Genomic DNA, 19,061 nt, shown 5'->3' with positions numbered 1-19,061 from the left:
AGTTGGCAAAGGGCCAAGAGCAAGACATTTTGAACTTTTCATAAGGTTCCTTCATCCAGACTATGGTTCACGACACTTGTGAGGGGGCATGAATCACGAGTCCTTGAAAAACTGGCCGACTCCACAAAAACTGCAGGGGGCTAGGAGATGCCTATCCCTGGCCAGGACTGGAGTGCAGGGTGCAGGTTCATGACTTCTTGGACCAGTCCGCAACTTTATCCAGCGCTGGTGAAAATTAGGCATTGGGAATGGGGCTGGGAAACTGGAATCAGGTCCCGGCCGTCATTTTTAAAGGTCCGCGTGGGTCAAAAATCCAGCCCTTTGTTCTAGCAAGAGAGGAGTAGAGATCTTATTAATGGGAAATAACAAACCTGCACACGACAGAGATTCTGGAGTTTTATATGATACAAGAGTAGGAAACGATGGGTAAATGGTTTCATCTTTGAGTGTGCATGTCAGGCATTCAAAAACATGATCCACCCTTTCCCCAATTTTCAGGAGCACCAAAAAATTGAAATTATTCTTTGTTGTGGCATCAATTACCTGAAATATCATGATACTTCATGTGCACATTTAACACTGTTGCTTCCAGTAACTCATCGCGCTTGGTGTTTGTGTGTGTATTATATCTAAATATGGCCCAAATAGATGTCTTACCATACCACTATCACTATACAAAAGAAATAACAGACTTTCATTGTATTGTTCATGAATATTGTTCACAAAAGGGATTCACAGGCATTAAGTTCTACTGTATTTTGTAAACATGACTTTTATGGAATGCCATCATGGGGAAGAAGGTTGTATATCATGTAGTGTATGTTGCCAATTGATCCTCTGAAGTGATATAGACTTATTCCCCACTGTTCATTGAATTCACATCGATAGAATTTTAAGAACAAAATACAGTTATGCACATGAATGTCAACAAAGAATCAGAATGAAAATAGGATGAAGACAATATGCTTTATCTGCTATTTTCAAATGTTCAGAAGAAAAATGCTTAAAAAACTTATTTCGAAAATAAATTCTTAATAAAGTACAAGTCTGTTATGGTAAGTTCTTAGCTGGTGTTCCTAAATCATAAAAGTACAAATTTAGTTATTTCCTCTTGTCAGTGTTAAGAAAAAATATGCTTTGTATTTGAAGTTTGGTTTATATATTTTTAATAAAATTTAGATGCACAAAAATAAAAATTGTGATGGTATTTTTAATTCAGAGATGTACTGAATGCTTTAATATTTCAAAAATGGAATATGAAGAAAATGCAGATAAATTCCATAAACCTGTGCCTGAAGTGAAGTAATTTTACTGAGACTACCATACCTTCAAACAATCAGGGAAAGATGTCAACTGAGAAATCGTTTCTCTAAGTTTAACCACAGGTTAATATTTGCTTTTCTCTGTGACCTACTTTTCTCAAAGCATTTTCACTATGCAAAATATAAGCCTGAAGATTACTGTGTATATTATCATAAAACTGTATTAAGCATTTGTATAAAAATACCACAGAGTCACTTGCAGGCTATTGAGACAGACAGCATGGTTTTGATCTGTCAGTATAGGTTGTTTTCTAGGGTCCCAAGATTCCTGGGACAGGAGAGGGAAGAAAACCTCGCCCATGAAGCCGGCAGGAATTTGGGGAGGAACCCAGTTACATTGGGATTCTGCTCCATTTGTACAGCTCTTTAACTTTCAGAAAGTGGGAGACTGCGAACGAAGATCTTCACCTGCTTTCCCTGGGGACTTCACGAAGAGAGTTGTTTTGGGGCTTCCTGAGAAAGACTGCTTGCTTTACTTCCTGTTGGATCCAATGGAAATGACACCTGTTGCCACTGTGAGCCCAGCAAAGGCAATAAGATGCAGGATGGGATCACTTATCTTCCAAAGACAGTCCAACAGCTCCTGTGGGAGCTGAAGAGTTGGACTGCTCTTCGTCTGAAAAAGATTTTCCCAGGATTCCTACACTGGGTCGGAATGACATGGCACCACTCCAACTTTCTGGTCCTTCATTGGGAAGGACAACATTAATGTGTCCTTAAAGGATACTTACATGGATGGGCAGGGATTCAGCTTTCCTACACCTGCAGCAGCAAAGTAGCTGCACAGGAATTTTGGGGCCTAGTTGTCTAACACATAAGAGACAACCTTGATACCTAGCAAAAGAACATTTTATCACAATTGTTTTCTGCTTTCAAAACTTGATCAAAAATTCTTTGTCAGAGTAGAATCGTCAGTTTAAATAACATTGGTAGATGCCCATAGTTAAATGAGCACACCTTGAGTGCCTGCCAAAGGACAAGTGAAAGAAGACACTGGCTAGCTGCCCACTAGCCAGTCAACACCACCACTTCACATTATTTTCTACTAATGAGTGCTAATATTGTGTTAGATTGTGGTTATACTGTTGACAGAATCCAGGTTGTGCCCCCAGTTGGTCCCCATTACTGCTACTCAAATAATTTGCATGCTGGGTTCATCATGCACCACTCTCGTATAAGGAGGATCCAGGTGGTTGAGTAGTGGAGAGACCAGAGCCAAGAACACTCCAAAAGCAAAATTGTACAGATGCTGGAAATCTGAAATAAAAACAGAAAATACTGGGAATGCTCAGCATGTCTGGCAGTGTCTGCTGGGAGAGAAACAGTGTGTTCTAGGCTGTGACCTTTCCTGTGGGAATAATTTCCCTCCTTTCACACCCTCCTCTTCCCACAACATCAGGAGTCAGATCTGGAGTGGTTGTAAGGCTTGCTTACCCCAGGCCCCTGTGTGGGGGTTTGCACCATCAGAAATCTTGCCTCGTCAGCTGCCCGTATCCAACATGCACCGCTCTCGCATCTAAGGTGGATTGGAAGGTTATGGCCAGTACCTCCACAATTTCCACCCTTCTCTGTGGCTCAGATGGTATCATGCTCGCCTCTGTGTCACAAGGTTCTGGGTTAAAGTTCCGCTCCAAGGCTTCAATAAAAATCAAGGCTGACACTCTAGTGCAGTACTGAGGGCCTGCTTCACTGCTGGTGGTACAATCTTGCAGTTAAGATGTTAATTCGAGGCCCCAGCTGGTTGGGGTACTTGGTTGGATGTAAAAGATCTCATGACACTATTTCGAAGAAGAACAGGGGTGTTATCCCTAAGATAAAAGCAAAAAACTGCGGATGCTGGAAATCCAAAACAAAAATAAAAATACCTGGAATAACTCAGCAGGTCTGACAGCATCCGCGGAGAGGAAGACAGTTAACGTTTCAAGTCAGTTCTGTTGAAGCGTCATACGGACTCGAAATGTTAACTGTATTCCTCTCCGCAAATGCTGTCAGACCTGCTGAGTTTTTCCAGGGGAGCTATCCCTGGTGTTCAGGCCAATATTTGTACCTCAGTCAACATCACAACAAAACAGATTATCTGATCATTATCACATTTCTGTTTGTGGGAGTTTGCTAATAATAAATTGGCTGCCACCTTTCCTACATTGCAACAGTGACTACACTTCAAAAGCACTTTAAGACGTCTGGTTGTTTTGAAAAGTGCTATATAAGTGCAAGTGTTTCTATAATATCCTTTAGGGAAGGAAATCTGCTGTCTTCACTTAGTCTGGTCTACATATGACTCCAGACCCACAACAACATGGCTGCCTCTTAAACGTACTCAGAAATTGAGGTTTGGGGCCGATCAGCCATGATATTATTGAATGGCGAGGCAGGCTTGAGGGGCGGAATGACCTACTCCTGCTCCTATTTCTTATGCTCTTATGAAATATCCTAGCAAGCCTCTCAGTTGTACCAAACTGCTACAAAGTCAAAAAGGAATCAGGCATCAACCTAGGAATCAGAAATGACAAAAACACACTCAGCCTTGTCCACCCTGCAGAGTCCTCCTCATTAACATATGGGGATGTTTTCAAAAATTGGGAGAGCTGTCCCACAGGCTTGTTAAGCAAGAGCTTGACATAGCCATATTCAGCGAATCATATCATACATCACCACCCCTTGGTATACCCTCTCCACCAGAAGGACAGACCCAGCAGAGGTGGCAGCACAGTGGTATGCAGTCTGAAGGGAGTTGCCCTGGGAGTCATCAACATTGACTCTGGACCCCATGATGTCTCATGGCATCAGGCCAAAGATGATTAATGAAACCCCTTGCTGATTGCCACCTACAACTTCCCTCAGCTGATGAATCAGTGCTCCTTCATGTTGAACACCACTTGGAAGAAGCACTGAGGGTGGCCAGGGCACAGAATATACCGTGGCGGGGGCAGGGAGGAAACTTCAAATGTCCATCACCAAGAGTTGCTCAGTAGTACCACTAATGACTGAGTTGGCTGAGTCCTGAAGTTGCTATATTGGGTCTGCAGCAGATGGTGAGGGAGACAACAGTAGGAAAAAATCTACCTGACCTTGTCTTCACCAATCTGCCTGTCTCAGGAGCACCTGTCCATGAAAGTATTGGTAGGAGTGACCACCCCATGGTTCTTGTGGAGATGAGGTCCTGTCTTCACATTGAGAATACCCTCCATCGTGTTGTGTGGCGCTAATACAGTGTGAAATTAGATAGATTTCGAACAGATTTGGCAACTCAAAAGTGGGCAACCATGAGGCGCTCTGGGCCATCAGCAGCAGCAGAATTGTATACAACCACACTGTAACCTCATAGCCCAGCATATCCCCCACTCTACCATTACCATCAAACCAGGGGATCAACCCTGGTTCAATGAAGAGTGCAGGAGGGCATGCCAGGAGTAACACCAGGTAGAACTAAAAATGAGGTTTCAACCTGATGAAGCTACAACACAGACTACTTGTGTGCCAAACAGCATAAACAGCAAGTGATAGACAGAGCTAAGCGATCCCACAACCAACGGATCAGATCAAAGCTCTACAGTTCTGCTACATCCAGTCGTGAATAGTGGACAATTAAACAACTGATTGAAGGAGGAGGCTCCACAAATATCCCCATCCTCAATGAGAGTGCACATCAGCGCAAAAGACAAGGCTGATGCATTTGCAACTATCTTCAGTTAGTAGTGCCAATTGGGTGACAGGAACATAGGAACAGGATTAGGCCATTCAGCCTGTTGAGCCTGCTCTGCCATTTAATTAGATCATGGCTGATCATCTACCTCAATGTTACTTTGTTCCTTATTCCCATATGCCTGGATGTCATTAGTATCCAGAAATGTATCGATTCTGACTTGAACATGCTAAATGATTGAGGTTCCACAGCCCTCAGGGGTAGAGAATTCCAAAGATTAACCACCCACTGAGTGAAGAAATCCTTCTTCATCTCAGTCTTAAATGGCCTGAGACTGTGCCCTCTGGTTCTTGACTCACAAGCCGGGGGAAACATCTGTCTTGCATCTACCCTGTCATGCCCTGTAAGAATTTTGTAAGTTTCAATGAGATCACCTCTCATTCTTCGAAACTCTAGAGAATATAGGCCACGTTTCCTCAATCGCTCCTCTTAAAACAATCCTGCCATGCCAAGGATTAGTTTGGTGAACCTCTGTTGCACTCCCTCCATGACAAGTATATCCTTCCTTAGATAAGGAAACCAAAACTATACACAATCCTCCAGGTGAGGTCTCACCATGGCTCTATACAACTGCAGCAAAACATCCTTACTCCTGCACTCAAACCCCCTCGCGATGAAGGCCAACATATCATTTGCCTTCCTAATTGCTTGCTGCACATGCATGCTAACTTTTAGTGACTCATGAACGGACACCCAGGTCCCTTTGGACATCAACACTTCCCAACCTCTCACCATTTAAGAAATACTCTGCCTTTCTGTTTTTTCTACCAAAATGGATAACTTCACACTTATTCATATTATATTCCATCTGCCATGTCCTTGCCTATTCACTTAGCCTCGCCAAGTTTACTTGGATCCTCCTCACAATATACATTCCCAACTAATTTTGTGTCATCAGCAAATTTGGAAATATTACATTTGGTCCGCCCATCCAAATCATTGATATGGATTGTGAACAGCTGTGGCCCCAGCACTGCTCCTTGCAGTACCCCATTAGTAATAGCCTGCCATCCTGAGAATGATTGTCTATTCCTACTCTCTGTTCCTGTCTGTTAACTCATTCTCAATACACACCAGTATATTACCCCCAATCCCATGTGCTCTAATTTTGTTTGCTAACCTCCTGTGTGGGACTTTGTCAAAAGTCTTCTGAAAATCCAAATACACCACATCCATTGTTTCTCCTCCATCTATACTATAGGTAACATCCTCAAAACACTCCAAAAGGTCTGTCAAACATGATTTCCCTTTCATAAATCCATGTTGACTCTGCACAATCATATCATTATTTTCCAAGTATCTCATTATCACATCCTTTATAATAGATTCTAACATTTTCCCTACCGCTGATGCCAAACTAACAGGTCTCTAGTTCTTCATTTTCTTCCTCCCTCCCTTCTTAAATAGTGGGGTTACATTTGCTACATTCCAGTCTGCAGAAACCTTTCCAGAATCTATAGAATTTTGAAAGATAACCACCAATCCACCCAAGATCTCTATAGCCACCTCCTTCAACACTGAGGGATGTAGCTCATCAGGTCCAGGGGATCTATCAACCATCAATCTAATTAACTTTTCGAGTGCTACCTCTTTTTAATACTAATTTCTTTCAGTTCCTCTTTTTCACAAGCTACTTTGTTCCCAAGTGTTTCTAGGAAATGTTCTGTTTCTTTCTCCGTGATGACAGACATAAATTGTTCATTTCTCCACCATTTCCTTATTCTCCATCATAAATTCTCCTGTCCCTGCCTGTACTGGACAACAAGAAAGAATTTAACCATTGTCCCTTGATGTTCAATGGCATTACCATCACTGAATCCCCCACTATCAACATCCTGGGTGTTACCATTGACCAGAAACTGAACTGGACTAGCCATATAAATACTGTGGCTACAAGACCAGGTCAGAGGCTTGGAATCATGCGGTGAGTAACTCACCTCCTGACTCCCCAAAGCCTGTCCACCATCTACAAGGCACAAGTTAGAAGTGTGATGGAATATGCTCCACTTACCCTGGACGAGTGAAGCTCCAACAACACTCAAGAAGTTCGGCATCATCCAGGACAAAGCAACCCATTTGATTGGCACCCCATCCACAACATTCACTCCCTCCATCACCAACACAGTAGCAGCAGTGTGCACCATCTACAAGATGCACTGCAGGAACTCACCAAGCCTCCTTAGTCAGCATCTTCCAAACCCATGACCACGACTATCTGGAAGTACAAGGGCAGCAGATAGATGGAACACCACCACCTAGAAGTTCACCATCAAGTTAGTCACCATTCTGACTTGGAAATATATTGCTGTTCCTTCATTGTCACTGGGTCAAAATCTGGGAACTCCCTCCCTAACAGCATTGTGGGTGTACATTTCATCACAGGGTCTGCAGCAGTTTAAGAAGGCAGCTCATCAAAGCAGCTCATCAAGGGCAATTAGGGATTGGCAATGAATGCTGGCCGAGCCAATGATGCCCACATCCTGTGAATGAGTGAAAAAAAAAATGTCCAGGTATAATGACCATGTTCAACAAGAGAGAATCTAACCATCGCCCCTTGACATTCAATGGCATTACCATCGCTGAACCCCCACTATTAACATCCTGGTGGGTTACAATTGACCAGAAACTGAACTGGGTCAGCCATACAAATAGGTTGGTTACAAGAGGCTGGGAATTCTGTCGGGGAGTAATTCACCTCCAGACTCCCCAAAGCTTGTCCACCCTCTAAATGACACAAGTCAGGAGTGAGGTGGAATACTCTCCACTTGCCTGGAAAAGTACAGCTCCAACAACACTTAAGAAGCTCAATGCCATCCAGGACAAAGCAGCTAACTAGATTGGCACCCAATCCACCTACTTAAACATTCAGTCCCTCCACCACCAGTGCACAATAGCAGCAGTGTATATCATCTACAAGAGCACTGCAGAAACTCACCAAGGTTCCTTCCACAGCATTTTCCAAACCTGCAACATCTACCACCGAGAAGGACAAAGGCAGCAGTCACATGGGAACACCATCACCTGGAAGTTCCCCTCCAAGCCACACCAGCCTGACTTGAAACTATATCGCTGTTCCTTCACTATCGCTGGGTCAAAATCCTGGAACTCACTTCCTAACAGCACTGTGGATGTTCCTACAATGCATGGACTGCAGCAGTTTAAGGTGGCGGCTCACCACCACCTTCTCAAGGGTCATTAGTGATGGGCACCAAATTCTGGCCTAACCAGTGATGCCCACGTCCTGTGAAAGAATAAAGTAAAACATCATCAAACGCATCCCATTCGGTTCTGGAGACTTATCAACTTTTAAAGTACAGTCAACCTATCCAATGTCTCTTCTTTATCAATTTTTAGCCCATAAGGTATCTCAACGACACCCCCTTTCACTGTGATTTTGGCTACATCTTCTTCTTTAGTAAAAACAGATGCAAAGTACTCATTTAGTACTTCAGCCATGTCTTCTGTATCCATGGACAGAATGTTACGGGCCCTCACCAGTGGGTTTGCAGGCTGGGTGGCCTGTAAAATTCCACAGGCGGGTCTTGCAATGCTGTCCTGCCCACTCCAAACTGTCCACAATTTTATGAAGGGAGGGTGGGTATGGGCTAGGGCAGCCCACCCACCCTCCCTCATCCCAACTGAGGCCCTTAAATGACTAGTGGCCACTCAAGGGCCATTTCCTGCCCAGGTTAAATTTTAAAGCCAGTAAGAAGAGGTGAGGAATGGAGGCAAAGCCTGGCAGGTTAGCCTGCTTGGGCCTTGGGCAGAAAAGGGGGGGTCCCGCCTTCACTGGCCCCTTTCCCAATTGGGTCCACCTGTCCAATGTCTGCCTTCCAAGATGTTCCCCTCGACTGGCCTCTCCATCAAGAGCCTAGAGCCCCTCTCCACATCCCCAGGGCCCCCTCTCCTGTCCCTGTGGTGACACCAGAATCCCCATCCCCCACCCCCCCACAACCTCACTCTGCACTTACCTCCATCCTGACTCAGGCATTTAGACTTGTAGGACTGCCTGTAGTTTAGCTGGCAGCTCACTGAGACAGGATTTCCCCCCGAGAGAGGGGCAGAAGTGTTGGCCCCAGCCAATTAAAATGGCTGCGAGGCTGCCGACATTGGTGAGGATGCTTTCCCCACCGACCCTTCTGGTGGCGGAGCGGAAAACCACATTGCCCATTAAATCCTGCCCCACCCCTCCTCTTACTACCCTTTCACTATCTATATGCTTATTGAAGGCTTTTGGATTCCCTTTTAGGTTAGCTTCCAGTCATTTTTCATACCCTCTCTTTGCTTCTCTGATTTCCTTTTTCACTTCCCATCTGAGCTTTCTATATTTAACCTGGTTTTCACTTGTATTATCCAGCTGACATCTATCATGCACACCCTTTTACTACTTCTGTGTGGTAGTGGAGCTTCTCCAAGTCTCTGGACATGGAGGAGCAGGTGGAAGGCTCACCTGCACACAGCCCTTCCCAAACCAGAATTTAGGTTGGATATTACACAAAGCAGAAACCAAATGGCTCCACTTTCTGTCCTGAATTCCAACCCCCAGCAACTGATCTACCACTCTCTGCCCTGCTCAATCTGCGAAATTTCAATCCCTTGTGCTTGAACCTACAAATCCATGTTAGCTAAATTACTATTCTTAGTAAAAAGTAAAAATATAGGAACAAGAGTAGGCCATTTAGCCTCTTGAGCATGTTCCGCCATTCAAAGAGATCATGGCTTATCTGCAAACTGAATCCTTATACCTGCCCTTGCTCCATATCCCTTAATACCTTTGCTTAACAGCCTCTATCGATCTGCAATTAATGATCATCTCTAAGCACTGTTAATAATTTCATAGCTAATAGTTTTTCACTAATGACATTGAAAAATATGATGTTCTGCAATAATAAAACTATCTGCTTCAAATTTTCTGTAGCACTCTATGTTCCATAACCATTTTAAAAGCACAGCACCTCCTCTAAAATAAAAAGAATACTGTGCCAAAGAAGTAATCCTTCTCCCTTACTTACATATGTAGAAGAACTAAAACACAACATTATGGGTATAGAACTTACAACATTTCAGTTTAATTATCAATTCCTAAACTCATCAAACAAAATAGAGCTTGAAATCTACTAATTGTTCAAAGGAGGCAATTTTAATTTCTGACTAACTCAAACTCAGCAACACTGAACTGCACATAATGTGTACATCATTTAGTAACCAGCATACAAACTGTAAAGTGGCTGACTTGGGTGAGAATAAATACAGCTGTCATATACTTAATCTGAAAACTGTTTCATAAGTGACTTCACCATCCAGCAAACTACACTAGCCCACCATCTGGGTGGTAGCTGGATATTCCTTTAAGCCACAAACAATAACTTAGGAACAAGTAAATTTACAGGTATTACTATCTGACAGCTTAATTGGATCAATAAATATTTTACTATTATTAGCAATGGAATTTATTGTGCAGGCAGAGATGTGCCCTTCTCAAATATTTGATGCTGCCTTATATATGAAGCACACAAAGAGTAAAGGCAGGAAAGGACCAGCAGACCCACCAATCCTCTCCCATACTGTCATGGTGCAATTTCTGCACACTATGGTCTCCCCACTCTCCCCTCCTCCTGCCACACACCCTGTCCCTCCCCTGGTCTGTCACGCAATCATCTGGAAGATGCAAATTACATGAAAAAGCCTAGGTTATTATAGAGAAAATAAAGAAAACTTTGGGAGTTTCCTCTAAGACAAGTTTCATGGATCACAATGGCTGAGAGTTTGGGTTGAGGGGGCGCGGATAGGGGAAATGATATATTCATAAACTGCACCTTTACTCTATGTGACAGGCTTTAGAGATCGGCTGATCTTTATCAGTTCTTCATTTTTTGTAAGTTACCCCTAAAGACAGCATTAAATATTTTAGATGGACTTCCTCACAGAGATAATTTGTTTACTCCAGTATTGGCCTCCTATTCTAATAGTGGTGCTAATGTGCAGAATAGAAGGTGCATCAACAAAGCAAAACAGGCCTCCGTTTAAAGCACACCTTGGGAGAGATTGTCACTGGCACATTGGGTGTAATAAAATTGATTGGTGTAGTATATTGGCCACCAACTAGTGGGAGGGATGTGGAGAAACAAATTTGCAAAGAAATTACAGAGAGGTGCAAGAATCATAGAGTAATGACAACAGGGGACTTCAATTATCCAAATATGGACTGGGAAAGGAATAGTACAAAGGGACAGGAGGGCTGAGAGTTCCTGGGATGCGTTCAAAATAATTTTCTGCATCACTATGTTTCTAGTCCAACTAGAGGACATTCATGTTTGGACCTGGTTCTGGGGAATGAGTTGGCCCAAGTGGATCAACTATCAGTGGCAGACCCTCTAGGGGACAGTGACCATTGCATCATAAAGTTTAGGTTAATCATGGAAAAGGACAGGAAACAATCCAGAGCAGGGATGATTAATTGGCGAAAGCCAACTTCAATGGGATGAAAATGCATCTGAGTCAAGTGAATTGGAATCAAAGTTAGCAGAAAAGATGGTGGCTTAACAGAAGAAAAAGTATTGCAAGCAATGTCAAGGCATATTCCCTTGAAGGGGAAAGGTAGGGTCGATAAATCTAGAGTACCCTGGATGATGAGAGAGAGAGAGCAAAAGATGAAAGGGAAGAAGTGCTCATATGACAGATGTCAGGTAGAAAATACAATGGAGAATCAGGTTAACTATAGAAGGAGCAGAGGGGAAGTGAAGAAAGTAATAAGAAAAGCAAGGAGGGAGAATGAAAAGAGGTTGGCAGTGAACATAAAATGGAATCCCAAGGTCCTCCATAAGCATGTAAATAATAAAAGGATGGTAAAAGAAAGAGTAGGGCTGATTAGGGACAAAAATGGAGACTTGTATGTGAAGGCTGGAGAAATAGTGCAGGTGTTGAACGAATACTTTGCATCTGTCTTTACAAAGGAAGAGGATCCTACCCAGGCTGAGGTGAGAGAGGAGGTAACTGGTTTACTAGAAGTACTTACAATTGAGAGGAAAGAGGTGTTGGAAAGGCTATCTTTATTTAAAATAGGTAAGGTACCAGGACCAGATAAGATGCATCTAAGGGTACTGAGGGAAGTAAGAACGAAAATTGCAGATGCACTAGTGATAATCTTTCAGTCTTCCTTAGACGCAGGAGAGGTGCCAGAGGTCTGGAGAGTTGCAATTGTTACGTCCTTGTTCAAAAAGTGGTGCAAGGATAAAGCCGGCAACTACAGACCAGTCAGTTTGACCTCAGTGGTAGGGAAACTTCTGGAACCTATAGTACGGGCTAAAATCAATAGCCACTTAGACAAGTGCAGGATAGTAAAGGAAAGCCAGTATAGATTCATTAAGGGAAAATCATGTTTAACTAACTTGCTGGAGTTTTTTGAGGAGGTAACAGAGAAGGTTGATAAAGGAAACACTGTTGATGTGGTGTATATGGATTTTCAAAAGGCATTTGATACAGTGCCACACAACAGACTTGTGAGTAAAATTCTAGCCCATGGAATAAAAGGGATATTAGGGACTTGGATATTAAATTGGCTGAGTGATAGGAAACAGAAAGTAGTGATAAATGTTTTTCAGATTGGAGGAAGGTTTGTAGTGGAGTTCCCCAGGGGTCAGTGTTGGAACCCTTGCTCTTCCTGATATATATTAATGGCCTAGACTGTGGTGTGCAGGGCATGATTTCAAAATTTGCAGATGATACAAAGATTGGAAATGTTGTCAACTGTGATGGGGATAGTCTTGAGCTTCATAAGGACAGAGATGTTGGTGAACTGGGCAGACAAGTGGCAGATGAAGTTCAATGCAGAGAAGTGTGAGGTGATTTATTTTGGCAGGAAAGATATGGGGCAGGAATGATCCCCCGTTGGGGGGTTGTGCAGGGGCGGGCGGGGGTGGGCGTGAACCCAATCGGCGCCCCCGATCGGGGCCGTGCTGCCAATTTACGTGGGCGGGCCAATTAAGGCCTGCCCAGCGTGATGCTTGCCCAGAAGCGCTGGCGGTGGGGGGGATTCCCCGAGTCAGGGCCTACGCTCTTTCACGCACACGCACATGCAAGAAAGAGTGCAGAAATCTCCCTGAGGCACAGAGTTGCCTCAGGGAGGTTAGTTTAAGTTTTAACTATCTAAATAAAACATTTTAAAACTTTTAAAACATGTCCCCTCATGTGACAGTGTCACATGGGCTGGGACATGTCAATAAATTGTTTTGAAAATTTTTATTGAATTTTTAAACACTTCATGAAACCTCATCCCACCGTGGATGAGACTCCATGAAAAATGCGAAGGTCGCCTGGGCTCTCTGCCTGCCCGCCAACCTTAAGGCTGGATGGGCAGCTCACTTAATTATTTAAATTAGTTTTTAACAGGCCTTAATAGGCCTTTGACAGTTCAGCGGTGCGCAGCCGACTCGGCTACGCGCCTGCTGAACTGAAAACCTAAGTGATGCGCGGTGACATCGGGACGCCCGCCCAACGTCACAGCGCGTCATTTTACGAGTCAGTGAGCGGGCCCCGCCTCCACTCGCCAACCCGAAAATTCTACCCATGGTGAGACAGTATAAAATAAAGGGACAGCCTCTAAAGGAGGTGCAGGAACAGAGAGACCTTGGTGTACATACGTCATTGAAGATGGCAGGGCATGTTGAGAGAGCAGTTAATAAAGCATATAGTATCTTAGGCTTTATTAATAGGGGCATTGAGTAAGGAGGCCATGTTGAACTTGTATAAGGCACTGGTTAGGCCTCATCTGGAGTATTGCATCCAGTTCTGGGTGCCATACTTGAGGAAGGGTGTGAAGGCATTGAAGAGAGTACAGAGGAGATTCACAAGAATGATTCCAGGGATAAACAACTATAGATATGAGGATAGATTGGAGAGGTTGGGACTCTTTTCCTTGGAGAAAAGAAGGCTAAGAGGAGACTTGATAGAGAGATTGAAGATCCTGAGGGGTATGGACTGGGTAAATAGTGAGAAACTGTTCCCACTCAAGAGAACATCAAGAACTAGAAGGCACAGATTCAAAATAATTGGCAAAAGGAGTAAATGTAAAGTGAGGAAAATTTTTTTCACCCAGAGGATGGTTGGAGTCTGGAACAAATTTCCTGAAAGGGTGGTGGAGGCAGGTTCGATCGAGGTATTCAAAAGGGAAATGGATTGCTACCTGAAAAGAGAGAATGTGCAAGGTTATGGGGATAAGGCAGGGGAGTGGGACTAGGTGGAATGCTCTTTCAGAGAGCCAGTGCAGACTAGATGGGCCAAATGGCATCCTTCTGCACTGTAAAGATACTGTGGGTATAAGCAGAACCATGGTACCTGTATAATGGTGAGGTAAAACTTCCTAACTCATTCCAGCTTTTGATCTGGCTGTTTCCATCTTTGGAGTTCAGTGGCCAGAGCACCTACTAGAGTCAGCTGGCAGGTCCTATTTAAAATAAATATTGTCAGTTGCTGAAAGCAGGGAAGTGCTTCAGGCAGCCTCTTGGGTGACCGGCTTTAAGAAAAAACTGGAACTGTCAGTCATTGCTGCTTGTAAGAACTGCTGCTACTGATCTTCAGGCAGCTTCGTGGCTTATCGTTGGGTTTTTAAAAAAAGAATTAACCGCAAAGGTGCCTGAAGGTCAGAAGCAACAGTTTCTACTCACAGCAGCTGTCAGCGCAACTGACAATTCTGATTTTTTAAAAGGCTGTCTTTCAGGTCCGAAGCTCTGGCTGCTCACTCTGGACAATGACATGACAGCAACATTGGACATTGGACATTTGAGCATTGGGTGTTACCACCTACTGGTCAAGAGAGTCTCACTGTGATTTGTAACATCTCCCTCTAATAGCTGGACCTTCCTTTGGGTTTTCTTGCCCCCTGGAAGCTGGAGGACAAGGAGAATTTTCAAAGGGAGGTTAGTTTTATTTTAGACCGTAGCACTGGGCCTACCTAGGTAGGCTGATTACAGGCCTCACCAGAGCTTCTTGCAATGTGAGGGGAGAACTGACAGGGAAGGATTTTTTCCAGGTTGGGATTGTGGCTCTCGGAGCAGAAAAGTATAATTGGGAGTTTGCAAGTTAAAAGAACACATGTACATTAACAGGACCGTGCACAACCTGCAGGCTAGCCTGGGAGCCAGTACGTGACTGTGCATCAATCCGCTAAATTGATTGACCGTGAACTGAGGTGTTTCAGCTTTGAAAGATGTGCTTGTGCCAATCTTTTCAAAAGTAGGTGTTTGAATGGATGAAGGCTACATGGAATGGGTAACGCTTTGCGGCAAGCAACCTTTGCCATCCTGGAGATAAATCGTTCTCTTTCCTTTCCAGTTTTCTTTGAATCTCTGTTCTCTTATACATCTGTTCCCAGTTCCTGGTAGTACACACAGCATTGAGCCTATTTACCATTCACTGCCAGGAATGCTGCGCTGGTATCCTCTGGTCAGGGTGCCCCGATATGTCAAATTGAGTAACCTCACAACTATCTTACTCAACTGCACATCCATTTCACCATGCATCAAGTAGGAGGAGTGTTTTGTATCCCATCCAAAACGCGTAGCAATGTGTCCAATATGCCGAATGACACATTCTGCACTGGGTACTGTCTGTCCTACTTGTAACAGCAGGATTTTCAGGCTTCCAGGGCCTATTCCTGAAACAGGGATTAAACCCTTCTTACTTGCATATAAGAGACCTAATGCTTGTTTGAGCCCCCCTTTGCCCTGACATATGAACATCTCTGGTCCATAAAGGCACCCTCTAAAAATAATAACTTAAAGAAAAATAATTAGAATCACTTAGTTAATGCCGCTAATTAAACTCATCATGGATGTAATCATTGCTAATCAAAAATCAAAGCACTGAATTCACCAACACTGATAGTATACGAGTATGTAATATAATCCATAATGAGAGCAGCCCTGAAAGACTGGACCTGTTATTTGACTGCTTAATAGAATAGTGTTTGGTGGAGTCAGTTCCAAATGACACCTAGTGGTGTAAGTGAGTAACTGAATGCTTGTGAGGCATTGATTGTAGTTAGGATTATAGATAGCAGCAGGGAGAGTGCTGAACGTAGTGTATTGACCCAGTACATTAATACAGTTTCAAATTCTTCATTAAATCACACTTTTTTCTAAAACTCAGATGTCTTCATTATAAGGTGTGCAAGGAGCTGAAAAGATGGGGAAGGAAAAGGATTTAAAAACATAGGAGTCCTGACTAAATTTCACTTTCCATATGTTACTGTTTTTCCTGGTTCTTTGTGAATCACTTCTCTTGAACACTTGCTTTCTCACTTAGTCTCAGTCGTGATCCTCCACTTTGCTGCTTTCCATTTGGCTGGCTACTAAAAATTATTTTTGACTCAACCGTTTTTTGTCTATTTCATTGCCTCAAAAATCTCATCAACAGCTTGTTACTCCTGGAATTATGCTAACACCACTATTCACTTCAAAAGACCCGGACCAAAATCTTCCAAGTAGCTTTGGAGTGTCTATGCTGATAAGACAGGAAACCATGCCCCTATCTGGTCACCTTTAAAAAGGCCACACTTCCGACCCATGAAGCAGAAGAATTCCCTCAGTGCAGGAATCCATGCAGAGAGCTGCAAACAGGATCGGTGCGGAAGGCACTCCCCCTTTTGATGGCACTAGCTATTTCATTCTGGTAAATATTTAAGGGTCCAGCCTTTTAATGAATGGCTAGGTAGGTAGGTGACTGAGGTGGGTAGGTAGGTGGGCACATGGGTGGGTGAGTGAGCGGGCAGTCAGGTTGGCTAGTGGGGTCGGGGCGGAAGATAGTCGGATGATTATCAGATCGGGTCATGGGGGAGCCGGGCGGTTTGGGGGTTCTCTGGCCGGGACAGGGGTAAGGGCCTGGTCGGAGGGGCAGTTGGGTCAGGGAGTAGTTGGGTCGAGGGTGGTAGTTGCGTCGGGTGGGCAATGGTGCAATCGGGGGGCTAATTGGGTCAGGTGGTCAGGGGTGTAGTCAGGTCTGGTCGAGTCAGAGCTAATCGGGTCTAGGGAGATAGTCGGGGGGGTTATTTGAGTGGTCAGGGTGCAGTCAGGTTAGGTCAGGTGATCAGGGCCTAGTTGGGGTGGGGGTAGTAGGGTTGGGGGTGATGGTTAGGTCAGTGGGGGGCTGTTGGGTAGTCATGGGGCTAGTTGGGTCAGGTCAGGTTAGGTCGGGTCGGATGGTCAGGGGCAAAACAGGGTTTGGTTGGGAAGAGTAGTTGGGTCGAGTGGTAGGGGGTTAGCCGGGTCGGGGAATAAGAGTCTGGTTGGGTGGTAGTTGGGTTGGTGGGTAGTTGGATCAAATGGGGGTGGGGGGTAGCCAGGTATGGGGGCAGTCAGCTCGGGGGGGTGGGATCTGGTCGGTGGCGTAATAAAGTAATGTCGAGGGGTAGTCAAGCCAGTGGGTGGGGGTTGGGGTTTGGTCAGTGGGGTAGTCAGGTGGCTGGGGGGAGTGATTGGGTTGAGGGTAAGGGTCTGGTTGGGGTGCCAGTAGGGGGCTCAGGGTGGGAGAAGTGATTGTTGGAGTTACCCAGGTGTTAGACCAGGGGCGGAATCATCCCAGATTTGCACTAAGTGCGGTAGCGGGTGGGTAAAATGACGTTTTACCTGCCAGCTGCAATGACGGGTTTTCACACCGTATCGCCTCAATCCTGCCAGATTATTTATGCATTCCCAGGAAACACGCTGCTTTGATGGTGGGTGGGCTCTTATGCACCCACCATCACCTCACTGCTTCATCACTCCGGACACCATATTTAAAGTCCAGCCACGCGCACACATCTCAGTGCTTCCAAGCCTCGACTAACACAGGGAAGATGTCCACGAAAGGCAAAAGTGCTGCAACCTCCAGGTTTAATGATGCATCACACGGCATTTTGGATACCTTGGAGGCCTGCCGCAAATTCCTCTACCCCCGGCCTGGCTGCAGGATGGGCAGAGGTGTCACCAAGCAGGCTTGGAAGGCAGTGGTCAGCGCCAATGCCCTGAAAAAGAGGACAGTCACCCAGTGCCACAAGAGGATGAATGATCTCCTCTATTCCACCAGGGTAAATCACTCTTCTCATCACTCTCAACCCACGCACTCACAAACCCATCACATATCCACAGGGATCTCACACCTCAAGGGACAACACCACTAACTCTCACACGCACCCTCACATCCCCATCAGGCTCATATCCTCTCGAGCTCGTGTCCTTATTCCTGACCACACAAATATTCCTTACAGTGTCATGTGTCCTGCTCACACTCTCTCTATCTGTTCCCATGCAGGAGAAGCTGGCTCACATCAGCAGGGAGAGGTCCTAAACCGTGGATGGAGTGGCCCACATTAGGCCCCTCATTCACCTTGAGGAGTGTGCCGTCACGCTGACTGGTGAGGACGTGGACCCTGCCTGCTGTGATGGTGAGGGCGGCCGCAAACACCCACCTGAGGATCCTGCACCACATCATCCCTCTCTCAATGCAACTGTGAATGTTCTCTTTCTCTTCTGCTTTTGACTCTGCTGCCATGCACTGCTTATCTCTACTTTGGTTCACAGGGAACTTGGCCAAGGGCCCAACAGCCTCAGCCAGCCAGTCCCTCAGCTCCATCCACATCCTCATCATCAGCCAAAAGGACTCCTGCTCCAGTGGAGAGGTAGAAACAAGCAGCCTGGAAGACCCGTCACCACAGAGGGAGCAGTGGTTCAGGAGGGTAAAGTGTGTGTGTGGCAGGGCCTTTCGGAACCTTGTGCAAGCACTCTCCCACGCACACGGATCTTTCACGTTTCACTCATCTCAATGTCCTGAGCATTTTGATTGCTGCCTGCTGGGGTTCTCTTTCAGTTGTCCATCTGAGTTGACCTGCATCTCCACCCACTCACTGATCACACCCCAATGCAGCGCCTGATCTCACCCACCATGACTCTTGTTTCACTTTCAAATTGGACAGCATGGTGCTAATTCGGTTTTACTTTCGCTATCCCCTCCTTTACCCTCCCCCAGTCACCAATTTCTTCTCCCCCATCACAGTTGACCCT

The sequence above is a fragment of the Cetorhinus maximus genome, chromosome 1 (genome assembly GCF_964194155.1).
Source record: "Cetorhinus maximus chromosome 1, sCetMax3.hap1.1, whole genome shotgun sequence".
NCBI lineage: Eukaryota > Metazoa > Chordata > Chondrichthyes > Lamniformes > Cetorhinidae > Cetorhinus > Cetorhinus maximus.
The sequence above is the reverse complement of the archived record's forward strand: the minus strand, read 5'-3'. Positions refer to the sequence as shown.